This window comes from Sorex fumeus, unplaced genomic scaffold, assembly GCF_029834395.1.
Source record: "Sorex fumeus unplaced genomic scaffold, SorFum_2.1 ptg000097l, whole genome shotgun sequence".
Lineage (NCBI taxonomy): Eukaryota > Metazoa > Chordata > Mammalia > Eulipotyphla > Soricidae > Sorex > Sorex fumeus.
Window position 1 is genome coordinate 2,606,316 of NW_026606154.1, and position 14,986 is coordinate 2,621,301.

The window sequence follows — 14,986 nt, forward strand, 5'->3', positions numbered from 1 at the left end:
GAGCAAACTGTGTTACTATAAGATGTTAAATATACATCATTAGAAATGTCACAAAGCTGCTGTGATTAATTACTAAATGAATGTCATGAGTGGTTCACCTGCATGGTTTTATAACAAGTGGGTTCATGCTGGGTGGTCCAGGGATTCGTACATATTAAAAGCTCCTATTTATGAATATGACACTAGCTGCGGGCTGGAGTGATAGCACAGCGGGTAGGGCGTTTGCCTTGCACACAGCCAACATGGCCAACCCAAGTTAGATTCCTCCGCCCCTCTCGGAGAGCCCAGCAAGCTACTGAGAGTATCTTGCCTGCATGGCAGAGCCTGGCAAGCTACCCGTGATGTATTCAATATGCCAAACACAGTAACAACAAAGTCTCCAATGGAGACGTTGCTGGGCCCGCTCGAGCAAATTGATGAACAATGGGAGGAACGTGACCGTGACTCTGTTTCTAGTGCAAGGCATTTGTCTTGCGTGCAGCCGACCTTGGTTCGATTCCTCTGTCCCTCTCGGAGAGCCCGGCAAGCTACCAAGATTGTCCCTCCCACCCACATGGCAGAACCTGGCAAGCTACCCATGATGCATTCAATATGCCAAAAACAGTAACAACAAGTTAGTTGTCAGTTATTTTGAAAAAATAGCAAAGCACTTGTAAACAAACTAGTAAGTACAATAACACACTTGCATTTTTGAATTTGTGAATATATTAGAAAGGAAGGAAAGGAAATCAGAAATGTAACCACTTAGCAGAGATTCAAGAAAAGGACTTGGAGGAAAACAGTAAAGAAAATGATTAAAGAGACGAAGACACATATACTAATTAAATGAACACATCATTCAATCTTTTTTTATTATCTTTGCTGGCTCATAAAGAAGTCTCATTTCCATAGAAGCTAATCTGTTGGATAGAGAGTAGAAATTGTACAGAGAGGCAATTCTAAGATTTGACTTAGAGGTATTAAATGGAATAAAATAAGAAAAATTTATGCAAATATTTTCTCAGAAATTAATTTGAGTCACAAGCAACTTAGAAAAAAATAACAGTTTATAGAGTTGAAGTAACTATTATTTTTCTTTTTCCCTTTTAGTCTTTAGGGTGGGCTGGAGCGATAGCACAGCAGTAGGGCATTTGCCTTGCATGCAGCCAATGTGGCCGGCCCGAGTTCAATTCCTCCGCCCCTCTCAGAAAGCCCGGCAAGCTACCGAGAGTATCTCGCCCGCACGGCAGAGCCTGGCAAGCTACCCGTGATGTATTCGATATGCGAAACACAGTAACAACAAAGTCTCCAATGGAGACGTTACTGGGCCCGCTCGAGCAAATCGATGAACAATGGGAGGACAGTGACAGTGACAGTCTTTAGGGTATGTCAGAAGGTGTAAGGAGCTTACTGGCTTGATCTGAGAGGGCACTCCTGGAGGTGTTCAAGGAACCAAATCTGGTGTCAGACTGGATATGGGTTGGCTGCATGCAAGGCAAGCGCCTTGTCCACTAGTTTTTCAGTCCCTTTCTCCCCCGTTGATGGAGTAACTTGTAACTCTAACAAAGTTAAGATTTTTTTCTAGTGGGGCCTCACTTCTGGAGGGCCTGGGAGATCATTTGGGAAGCCGAGATCAAAGTGGGTCAGCAGCATGGAATCCCTCAGTACGTTACCCGCTGTCCCCTCAGCTCCCTTTCTTAGAATCTCTGAATAGGTCAGGATCTCCTATATTTCTTATATAGAGAAACTGATATGTACTCTTGAATATGTGAATACTCTGTGCAGCATACTGTAATATAGATGTGTACTTTTCATAAGTATGCACATAGGCCGAACTGATATTTTCCCCCAAGAATTTTAAAGCTTGAATGAAACCTACATCTTGTTAAGATGACTTTGTCTTCATGAAACATAGAGGAATTAGCAAAGAATACTCCTTCTTGTATTCAAAGCTTTCCCCAAATTCTCATTTATTATTATTACTATTATATTATGTTGGGCTGGAGTGATAGCGCAGTGGGCACGGGCAAGGCATTTGTTTTGTGCACAGCCAACCTTGGTTCGATTCCTCTGTCCCTCTCGGAGAGCTCGGCAAACTACCAAGAGTGTCCCTCCCACCCGCATGGCAGAGCCTGGCAAGCTACCCATGATGTATTCAATATGCCAAAAACAGTAACAACAAGTCTCACAATGGAGATGTTACTGGTGCCCGGTCAAGCAAATCAATGAACAACGGGAAGACTGTGTTAATTATATTATTTTGACAATTTTACACTCCAAGAGACTTTCAGTCTCAGAACAGTGCATCTGAAAAAATATCCTCATATATACACTCCTACATTTATATATACACACACTCATATTTTCTTTAAGCAGTATGGTGGTGATAGGAACAATCCAATTGTTCACTGAGTTCAACCAAACTAAACCGCCTCAGAACTGAATTGCAAACTAAGTCACAATTCAAAATCATTTCTATGGGATCATTAAAAATGCTAATTCACCATGATCCAGAGACTCATGAATAAATCTCAGAAGAGAGCTACAACCTACAACCAAAAACCTCCAGAAGCCAAACACTGCCAGGCTCATGGCCTATCTCCACAGTCTCAGAATGAGCCTCACACATGAGAATAAATTTGCTGAAAAACTCAGGTATGTGGGTTTTGTAACTGAAATCTCCAGGCTTTCACAGAGTCGGGAATGGGAAATCTTCCCCCATCTCCCTGTTCTTCTAGAAGCCTGGCAGTCAAAATTTTAGAATTCCCGGAGCATGCTGCTACCTTTATGCCCCCATGATATCTTATACTCTATGCCACTGATGTACCAAGAGTAGCATACTAATTTTGATAGGGTATAAAGTAGAAGGCAACCAGTCTCTATCATAAAAAAAATATTAGCACACCAGTTCCCCCCCACGAGCGGCTCTCTGGCACGGCCATGGCTCCAGAAGCACAAGGACCTGTGCAGAGCACAAGGACTCTTGTGCAGAAGCACAAGGACTTCTGCAGAGCCCATCAGCTTGAAGCAGAAAAGTGAACGGACTATGTGTTAATCCATGCCACCATGTCTGCCCAGAGGGGAAAGGGTGTTGCTCCCTTCCGCCTTCTTCCCTCTGGAAAGAAAGATGGCAGCCACCTGGGAGCTTTGTGGAAAGCCAGGTATGAGCCGGTGGTGATGGGGCGACTAAAACCTCATGGGAAGGGGGGGCGTTCCCGGCTCATCCTTCACGCCCTACCGAGGTCACCAGTTGCCCCCCAAGAGCGGCTCTCCTGCACGACCATGGCTCCAGAGCACAGAAACCAATCTCTTAATTATCTGACTCTCAGCAGAAATATTTCTGGGGTTAATAAGTAAAATAGCAGAAATCCAAAACCACGCGGCCACTATAGCGGCTGTGCGACATCATTTAATTCTTGAACCCAGCTGTAGAAAGCAAATCATTTCACAATGCTTTTTCAGCATGTCTGATTTGGGGGGGTAATCCCTAAATAATAATGGTGCATCTTTTATCAAAACAATGAATCTAGTCAAAGTAGATAGAGTGTCAACTAGAATTCATCTGCCTCACTTGCATTGGGAGGGGTGGGGGGGTGCAGGTTTATTGGGGTTCTTCGTGGTGAAAAATAATTATTGCTAAAGAGAAATGTGTTTGATATTTGCATGACTGAGACCTAAACCTGAAAGCTTTGTAACTTTTCCCACAGTGATTCAATAAATAGATAAATTAAAACAAACAAACAAACAAAAAATATTAACAAACAAGGCTCAACCTGTAACAACATGTAATTAATCTCAAACAAGGGCTTAATGCCCGGGGGTGAGATACAACAGTCTTCAAGCATTTTTCTCTAAGGAAACATTTTTCGGATAATTTTTAGCAGATTATTCATAACAAGCAATACAAGATAAATTATTTAGGACCTGCTTTGGGGGCAGGCTTGGGTGGCAGTGGGAAAATTCCAAATAATGGTGGGTGGGAAGGGATAACGGTGGTAGGATTGGTGTTGGAATATTGAATGTAATAAATTATTGTGAACAAATGTATCAACATTTTGAAAAAAATTTTTAAATGCTAATCCAATAATAACCTGACAAACTTAAGCACTTTCCTGACAATTTCAATATCTATTCTGATCCCAAATGACCCACCATGAGTCAACAGCTCCCTAATTCCTTTGGGCAGTTCAGATTCCTCTGAGTGATGTATGCTATTCCCTGCAATCAAAGTGAACCAGACTTATCAAGGAAGAGCAGCACTGGAATTAAAGGATCCAAAGCAGGCTAGTGGGTGATCTGGAATTTGTCTATCCTGAGAAACTTAATGAGATGTCCTGTCTTGTCATATGTTCATTAAGAATATTTATTGGGCACCTTCAATATGTATAGCATTGAGATACGATGCAAAGGGGAATTTGAGGATGGTCCTGCCCACATGGGATTATGAGTCTAGTAGAAAAAAAACAGGCATTAAGCAAATATTTCACATAAAATTTGTGCATTTGTTTGTAATGTATCTGTAGAGAGAGAAGCAAAAACATGTCTAGGAGAACATGGTGCAAGAAACTCCTAAGTAAATGTTGCAGACAAAAATTTGAGGCAGAATCAAACTGCTCTCCTCTGTTAAACTAAATTTGGCTGCTAAGGGAAATGTTTCTGGATGTGTAAGCAATGCAAATTTATGCAAATACTTTATATCCTGACTCTTCACACCCCTTTTCATATAATTTCCTTATTGGGCTCATTGCAGTTAAAATAATGTTTATACTATAAAGAAGAATCTTAAGACTGCAGGAGGTGCTTTGAGATGAGGAGAAAGTTTAGAGTCAGTTATTTTTCTTTATAACTTTATAAAGCAGTCCAGACTATTTTTTAAAACTGGTTTATTTTAGGAAACATTGCTCTGTCTGCTAAAATCTCTAGGCCATATTTAAATCATCTGTTTTAAATAAATCTGCAGCATTTAGTTCATATCTTTACCTATTTTGACTGGTGGACATGGGAGTGTATTTTAAGTAACTATCATGCCTGCAGGAAAAAAAAGAGAGAAAGAAAGAAGAGAGAAAGAGAAAGAAAGAAAGAAAGAAAGAATAGAGAAAGAGGGAGAGAGAAACACAAACCTGAGTATCATTTTATGTTGGGAAAGTAAACTTAAAAACATCTGCCATTGCTAAGTTACTAATCCTAAAATTTTAAATTGCATATAATTTCTTATCTTAAAGTGTGAGGTTGTGGGGTCAGAGCGATAGTATAGTGGATAGGGCATTTGCCTTGAATGCATCTGCCTTGCATGCTGACTGGGGTTTGATGACCATATGCCCCCCTGAACACCTCCAGCAGTAATTCCTGAGTGCAGAGTCAGGAGTAGCCCCTGAGCATTGCAGGGTGTGATCCAAAATGCCAAAGAAAAAAAAGTGAGATTGTGACAGTAATTTTGCTGATTTATTCTGAATCTGTTTATGCTTTCATTCTTCAAAGCATTTTTCATTGTATTATTGTTTTTTGAATTGCAGGCCATTTTTTATTACACCTTTTTTTGTAAGGTTTACCCAGAAAAAAAAAAACAACCAATCTCCTACACAACACAAAGAGAGATGCAATTTGTAGGTTATTAGTGGCATCTTTTTATTGTAATAAAATAAGCTAAGAATAAATAACTCTGAATTAAAACAAGCCCATTACTGAGATTTGAAACAACACAAAACAGAGTCCAAGAATTTGCCGTTAAGCAGATCTTCAACTTGTGCTTTGTGAAATAAAAAATGTTCCTTACAGTCTATCCTATTTTCCTTTGTCTTACAGAGTGGGGAAGGAGACCAGACTTTACATCTGCATTAAACAGCTTCTTTGGTAGCTCTAAGAAGACACAGAAGGGAGAAAAAAATCAGGAGGAACTGAAATGAAATCAAATTCTAAAATAATGCATCTCCAATTCTGTCAGTGACTAGCATTGTCTAGATTAGTGTTTTTCAACCTTCAACCCTTTCCCAATCTTGTCCCCCCCAACACACACACACACACACACACACACACACACAAATACACACACATACTTTGAACATGTTTCCTTCTCTTGCACCCCTTTCCTAATGGTCGGCTCCTTAGTTTCATGTCATGGTTGTGGAAGACTGACCCCGTTCCCTTGAGAAAGCAACAAATTGCTTTGCTCTTGGCTTTGGCATCCTGAATGTGTGTATTCACTTGGCCCTTTAGACGGGATGCGGGCTGGGAGTGGATCAGTACAGAAAGGAGCTGACCATTTTTAGTTCCTGCATCAATCCATAGTTTGCCTACTTTATTGATTGACTACTGATCGTTTGGCTCCTTTATTTTTGGTTTCTGTTTAACTATTGCTTGCTTTACTTTTGGATTGTGTGTTAATCAATGAATTGTTTAGCTAACCACTTTGTTCGGCTTCTGTTAAGTTTGCTTGCTTGCTTCGTGAAACTCCAAGAAATGTCTTTCACACTCAGGGCTGCCTTTCACCCAGGCTGGGCTGGAGAGCCCAGTCCCTGAGCAGCCAATAAAGACTCCTTAATTGGAAACAAAATTCTGACTTTGTGGAGCATTTTGGGGGTACCTAGCCTATAACAATGGTTCCCTTGGCATATTTGGAGGGTGGGCCCATGGAGAGCGGAGCCATATGACCCCTTGGTTAAGAAAAGCTATAGTAAAGACTGGCTTCTCTTTTGCTCTCAGCCCCTTTCCCAAGGGCTGGGTTCACCTCCCACAGGGGAAAGCAGAATATGAGGTAAGCAGGCAAAACAGTAAGAATGGGGGAGCCCAGGGAGTGGGGAGATAGCTACAAGTGTTGATGCAAAAGCATTGCATGTGAGAAGCCCCAAGTTCGAACCACAACAACGTCCAGTGCCCTGAGTCCCCAAACGGCCCTTCCTGCAGTAGGACCTGAGCATGGGCGTGGCCCCAAACTAAACAGGGATGGAGAAGCCAGAGTCAGATTATCAGTCAAAGACTCTTATTTCTCCATCACTCATGTGCCTCATCTCCAGTCAAGTCAATTACTTTCCAAACTTGCTTTCATATTCCTGAGCGGGAGTAACAGCGTCAGTATTGCATGAATAAGGAAGTTATTGATTGAAATGAAGCGGGTACCGTGCCCCACACGGTCAAAGTACAGTTATGATGGAAACTAAAACAGAAGACACGTCTACATTAAACATCAAGGAACTAGTCAAAGCAGACACTAGAAGTCAAAGGGATGCAGTAAAGAGAGAGCGAGCAGCAGAGTAGACCCTGGTCGGCAGTTTTCACACGGAAATCAAGATGACCTGGTTAGGAAGCTCATGGAATCATAGTCAGATTTTGATTTCAGAAGCAGAGTTTTCCAGACCCTGCCTCCTTCCTTCTAAATTTGTATCTCATACTCACAATTCAAGAGTTTCCTTTTAATCAGTTACAGAGCTTCTCATTTATTGGTGTCAAAACTCATGTGACTATCATTTCACTAGTTACTACCGGGTGCTGGGAATACAAAAGAAGGTTTTAAAAGCATCCAAATTGGGACTAAGTGAGACTGCAGGAGTTTCTTAGTAACTGTTGTCATGTATCATATCCCCTGAGAGAACTTAATATTTTAATTAATACTAGGGAAGGAGCAGAAACTCTGCTGTATGAATTTGGCTGTTCAAGGAACACTACATTTACTAGTGTAGTTCCAAACAGTTAAATATGTCTGAGAAATTATCATGACCTATCTCGGTGCTGTTAGTGAGTGGGCTAAACCGGTACTGATCAATTGGATGGGAAGGTACAAATAAATTATTCTGTTCACCCCGAACATAAATGCAGCTGACTCTCCTTAGTGACAGAGTATAAATAGATCATGTTATATAAGGCACATTGAGGTTTTTTTTCAACCTTTCAAAAGAATTAGCATTGCACATAGCATTACTATTTAAGAAATTCCTCCACACAGAACACAGTGTTTAAAACACTACCCCCACTGACACTCATCCAAACCAAGAGGGCAAACAAAGGATGGGGAATCTGTATGTTCAGGAGTCATGTGTGCAAATGGTTTAAGTATCCTGAGAATGGATATCTGAATAAATAAAATTTCTATGTAACAGGGTCCAGCACGCACAGCACGCACCTCAGTAACTTGCCACACACACCTTCGTCATGTGTTGCAAGAGTCAGATGTCTATTCTTTACCGGCATGGGGAATAGAATGCAACCACCCTGTGAGTCAAGAGGGAGCTGGTTAATTTGCGTCAGAGACTGCAAGCAGACAGAGAAGGGAACGCTTTAGAGACGCAGGGTTCCTCTCACACTGGTGATTGTCATCTGACTCAACAGCATTTCTGTAAGCTTCTCAGAATCAACTGGGAATACCTAGATGATTCCCAGGCTGGTCAACTTAATAATGGCAAGATCCGGTTTCTTGCCAGGATCTTCACACCAATATTGTGGAGTCATTGAGAATTAGGCAGCATCACCCAAGACCCTAGAGGCCAGAATGAGCTGCCCTTGTTCGGGGGGTACAGCTCTTCCCTGCATTCTATTTGCACTTTTTGACCATTTCTCTATATTCAGGGCATTTTTCCCTAACCATTCTCACCGCTCCTGTGACAAATGTGTGTTTTATGAGGACTTTGTTGGAGACCAGATTTTATATTGCATTTCATATATTTCATGCCCTAATCATTTCTCTACTCTGACTGACAACTGTTGTGAATACACGAATGTTAGAACTGGAATAGTTATATTTTCTCACTTGTTCCCCATCTTAATATCCTTGCAAAAATCTAGATATATTTTAACTTCATAGTTTTTCTTCCAGGATGTAAGATGAATGCTACCTTAGAAAACACAAGGCCGAAGGGAGGAGAGGGAAAAGCCAGCATACAGAGTGAGTCTCATTTTATTATAAAATCTGGGCTGATTTGCCATATAATTAGCTAGCTAATTAAGAAAAATAATTAGCATCTTAAGACTTACTTCATCATCTGTACATTGGAGACTTTGTTTCCCTGAAACTATTTCTCAAGATATTTTAATTCCTAAGAAAAAGTATATCAACCACATTCGATGATCATATCATAATTGTAAGGAAATACTATTTATTTTAAAATGTAAGTAAACACTGTCAAACACACTGTCCTCCCATTGTTCATCGATTTGCTCGTGCGGGCCCAGTAACATCTCCATTTTGAGACTTGTTGTTACTGTGTTTGGCATATTGAATACGTCACGGGTAGCTTGCCAGGCTTTGCCATGCGGGTGAGATATTTTCGGTAGCTTGCCGGGCTCTCTGAGAGGGGCAGAGGAATCGAACCCAGCTCAGCCAGGTTGGCTGTGTGCAAGGCAAATGCCCTACCGCTGTGCTATCAGAGCAAATTTTATTATTATAATAAATTATTTGTATTGATGAGCTATTGATTTATTAAATGTAAATCAATTTATTTATATAAGAAAAATAACTGGAGAAAATACAATTTGTATGCATTAACTTTAAATATATATACATATCTTTTCTCCACAGCAATTTTATAAACATTATCTTAATTTCAAAACAAATATATATATATTTTCTCCATAATTTGTCCTGAATGCATGCATGTGATTGCAGAAGAGTTAATGTAGTCATTTAGGATGCTCACTCTTGTGAAAGAGGAAGCTTCAGTTTCCTCTTGCCAATAAGAGGGGAGCCCACAGTTTCCCCTCGCCAGTCATTCCATTTCATCCCCAAGGCCCTATCTTTAACATTCCTGGAGTTCCCCAGGACCATATTATTGTCCCAGAACTAGGAGTCACAAGACTAAGATAGTGAACAATACCTGAGGCAGGTGACTAGAAAGACGAACCAGCCTGACCATTCTGTACATTCCCTGCATTCTTTGCAACACGAGACCTGTTTTTCCTATAAAAACTCACAAAAAGAGCCCTAGTTAACTTAATTTATACTAAATTCTTCTCCCACTTGGGGAGCCCCTTTTCTTTTATCTTCTACTTGCCAATAAACTTTCTACTTTCCAACTCTGAGTCTGAACATATTTACTACTTAATATTTTAATTTTTGAAAATATTGAGGGACCTGGGAATCGCAAAAGAACACAGAGATCCACCACCACCACTTCTGCCTCACCTACATCACTTTTGTTAAAAAACTCAGAGTAAAAGAGAGAGGAAAGGCAATTAAAGGAAAACAATAGGTTAATACTTAAGAATAAAGAAAATATTTTTACCCGATTGAAAAATTGCAATATAGAGATGAAATTGTAAAATTACAACACTGAAGCGTATTATTAAAATAGAAAATATTAATATTATTAAATTTTATTCTAAATTAAAGTAAAGGCCCTCCCATTGATCATCGATTTGCTCGAGCGGGCCCAGTAACGTCTCCATTGGAGACTTTGTTGTTACTGTGTCTGGCATATAGAATGCGTCACGGGGAGCTTGCCAGGCTCTGCCCTGTGGGTGAGATACTCTCGGTAGCTTGCCGGGCTCTCCGAGAGGGGCGGAGGAATCGAACTTGGGTCGGCCATGTTGGCTGCGTGCAAGGCAAACGCCCTACCGCTGTGCTAAATATATTAAATATAATCATTAAACATATATTTCTATTATTAGAAGTATTATTAAGTATTGGTGGTTCTTTCAGGGTCAGGGGATGAGATCCATTGTATTTACTGTTTTTGGCATATCGAATACGCCATGGATAGCTTGCCAGGCTCTGCCGTGAGGGCAGGATTCTCTCATTAGCTTGCCAGGCTCTCCGAGAGGGATAGAGGCTTGTAGGGCAGCCCCTAATCGCCCTTTCAGATGTTCCCATGGTTCAAACCATATTTGGACCCCATCAAATATGGTGCAGTAATCTTGGAGGATGGGTATTAAGTGTCTTATGATGTGTCTGGAAAGCGGCCTGGAGCATGGTGGTGGCTGGGTAGTGGAGGTAGTGGCGGTAGTGGAGGTCTGCCGATGATGTATTTATCTGGTACCAGTAGAGTGGGGCTTTTGGGTGTAATCCCTGGGTCACTGGAGATAGGTGGGAGCAGGCAGAGTGTCTCTGTTTCCAGGTCCCGTGGAGCCTGGAGTCCAACGTCACAGAGTTCTGCTTACCTGGTTCTGTGGGACTTCACCCATGTGCGAGTCTTAGCCTGAGTGTCTGGAAAGCAACCTGGAGTGTGGCAGCGGATGGATAGTGGAGGTAGTGGTGGTAGCCACAAAAAGATGCCTGTCTTCAAAATATCCAGCTCATTCGTCAACGTGGCTTGACACAAGCGAACGTCCGAGCTTGCAAAGCAGTACAGAGAAACGATAAAGACCTCAAAGAGAGAAGAGCAGCAGTGCTAGCAGATGCGGCAGAAGCTGGGAAAAGCATTTGCAATGCCCGCCTGTCTTTCACCAAGATGACTGCCCTCTGACGTCATGATGGATCTATCACATCTTGTAGAAGGGCAAAGGAGAAGATTATCCATGACTTCACTCGGATCTCTTCGATAGCCACCTCCACCTGCCCACATACCAAATTCCACAGGATGGATATGTCATTCCCAAAGTTCTCCCTTCCAAAATCCGACACACCATTTCATCGGTAAAGAAGCGAACAGCACCCAGCCCAGAAAAGGTCAGACCCGAACACCTGAAGAACCTGCCATCAGTACTCATCAATACACTGGCTTGGCTCTTCACACACTACCTGTCTGAATGCAAGGTTCCATCCCAATGGAAAAACAGCAGGACTGTACTACTGTACAAGAAGGACGACATCCACGACATTGGCAACTATCGCCCAATCTGCCTATTGTCTGTCATCTATAAGCTGTTCACTTGCGTCATCCTGAATAGGATTGGCAGAACACTAGATGAAGGACAACCATGCGAGCAAGCTGGGTTCGGAAAAGGATTCAACATGATCGACCATATCTACAGGATAACCAAGCTCATTGAGGTTTCTCGGGAGTTCAAGATGCCGCTCTGTCTAACATTCATTGACTTAAAGAAGGCCTTTGATTATGTTGAGACTGAAGCAGCCATCGAAGCCCTAGCCAAACAGGGCATCCAAACTCAATACATCAGGATCCTCCATGAGCTGTATTACGGATTCACTACCAGGATCTCACCATTCTACAAGGAAGTGATCATCCATGTCAAGAGAGGTGTTCAGAAGAGTGATACCATTTCACCAAAACTCTTCAGTGCCACCCTTGAGAATGTCATGCGACAACTGGAATGGGAAGGAATGGGAGTGAAGATAGATGATCGGAAAATACACCACCTCCGCTTTGCTGATGACATCGTTCTAGTAACACCGAACATTAGCCAAGCAGCACAAATGCTGGTCGACTACAACCGTGAGTGTGAAAAGATCAGAGATCAGACTACAGCTGAATCTCACAAAGTCAATGTTTATGAGAAATGGTCTGGTTCCTGACATTTCATTCGCTCTTAATGGAACAAGCATCTCTGAATGCAATGGTTATGTGTATCTAGGTCGAGAAGTCAACATAACAAATGACCTGGCACCTGAGTTGCACAGGAGGAAGAGAGCGGCTTGGAACACCTTCAAGAGTGTCGAAGAAATAGCTAAGAGGATGAAGAACCTCCAGTCTGGGCACATCTCTTCTATTCCACTATTCTTCTGCATTAACATACGCCTCAGAGACCTGGGCTCTAAGAAAACAGAGAATGCTATTCGAGTCTCCCATAGAGGAATCAAAAGAACTATGCTTGGAGTATCAAGCTTCACTCAAGTGAGAGAAAGAATCCGGAGTTCCAACCTCCATCGACGATCAAGAATCAGGGACGCTGTCTTGTTTGCCAAGGCGTCAAAAATCAGATGGGCTGGACACGTAATGCAATTTGGAGATGACCGCTGAACTAGAGCCATTACCAACTGGATTCCATGGGACGTCAAAAGATAGCATGTCCGCCCACCTACGAGATGGTCAGACTTCTTCGTCAAGATCCTGAACAATTGGTTTGAGGCACTTCGTGTTCCTAGAGCAAGCAGACGCCATTGGGCTACACTAGCACGCGACAGAAACAAATGGAGATGTTACTGGCGCCCACTCGAGCAAATCAATGAGTAACAGGATGTCAAGTGATCAAGTGATTATTAAGTATGTAATATGACTGCATATGCATTATTAAGATATAAAATTATCCGGCCATGCGGTCTTTTGACATCCCGTGGAATCCAGTCGGTAACAGCTCTAGTCCAGAGGTCGTCTTTAAATCTCATTACGTGACCAGCCCATCTGATTTTTGACACCTTGGCAAATGAGACAGCGTCCTTGATTCTTGATCGTCGACGGATGTGGGAACTCTGGATTCTTTCTCTCATTTGAGTGAAACATGATATTCCAAGCATAGCTCTTTCTATTCTTCTTTGGGAGACCTTAATAGCATTCTCATCCTGTTTGCGTAGGGCCCAGGTCTCTGAGGCATATGTTAATGCAGGAAGAACAGTAGAATCAAAGAGATGTGCCCGGAGAGCCGGAGGTTCTTCGTCCTCTTAGCTATTTCTTCGATGTTCTGGAAGGCGTTGCAAGCTGCTCTCTTCCTCCTGCGCAGCTCGGGTGCCAGGTCATTTGTCATGTTGACCTCTCGACCTAGGTACACATAGCTGTTGCATTCGGAGATGGTCGTTCCATTGAGAGCGAATGGGGCGTCAGGAACAAGGCTGTTTCTCATAAACATTGTCTTCGTAAGATTCAGCTGTAGTCCTACCTTTCCACACTCACGGTCAAAGTCGGCCAGCATTTGTGCCGCTTGGCTGATGTTTGGTGTTATTAAAACAATGTCATCAGCAAAGCGGAGGTGGTGTAATTGCCGACCATCTATCTTCACTCCCATTCCTTCCCATTCCAGTCGTTGCATGATGTTCTCGAGGGTGGCACTGAAGAGTTTCGGTGAAATGGTATCACCCTGCCGAACCCCTCTCTTGACATCAACGATCACTTCTTTGTAGAATGGTGAGATCCTGGTAGTGAATCCGCAAATACAAATTAGAGAAAATTAAAAAAAAGAAAGAAAATTCAGGAGATAAAGTACAGTGAACAGGGAGTTTTCCACACATGCTGCAGTCCCAAATTTCATCCCCGACATCCCATATGGTCCTCTGAGCACCACCAGAAGTAATCCCCGAGCCCAGAGCCAGGAGTAAACCTTGAGCACCACCAGGTGTGGCCACAAAAGCAAAACCAAAAAAAAAAAAAAAAAAGGTTCAATGCTTAACAGGCCAGATGCATGGATTAGTGGTAGAAACAGTCAAAGAAATCCAAGTCGGTGGAACCAGTCTTCTTTCATCTCTCCGTAAACCTAGATGCCAACTTTTAAGCCATAATATATTCAGTAAGAATGTCTGGTGAATTTATCAGTGATCTTGCTAGAACTCAGGAGGTGGGGGAATAGGTTCTTTTTCCTTTTCTTTCATTGTTTTCTTTCTTTAGGATGTTGGGACTAAACCTGGTGGTACTCAGATCCTACTCCTAACTGAGACTGCTCCTGGTGGGGCTCAGAAGACTAGATGGGGTGTTGAGAATTGAACCCAGAGTTGGCCCCAGGCAAGGCAAGCAACTTTCCCACTCTACTATCTTTCTGGCTTTGGGAGAGCAGTTTTCTAAGGCACCAGAGAAAAAGCATACAGCTAAAAAGCATACTCTTTTTGCCCTTAGTATTTCTATTCTACATCTAAACACACAATTGTAGCACTGTCCTCCCATTGTCCATCGATTTGCTCGAGCAGGCACCAGTAACAGTTTTTGTTGTGAAACTTGCTGTTACTGTTTTTGGCATATCAAATTTGCCACAGGGAACTTTCCAGGCTCTGCCATGCAGGTGGGATATTCTCGGTAGCTTGCTGGGCTCTCCGAGAGGGACAGAGGAATCGAACCCAGGTCAGCGACGTGCAAGGCAAATGCCCTACCCGCTGTGCTATCACTCCAACCCAAACATTCTATTAAGTATCCATAATCAAGTATATAAATTTAAAGGTAGAGAAATTTTACCTTCTCTTTCAAACCCACTTGCCTCCCATGAT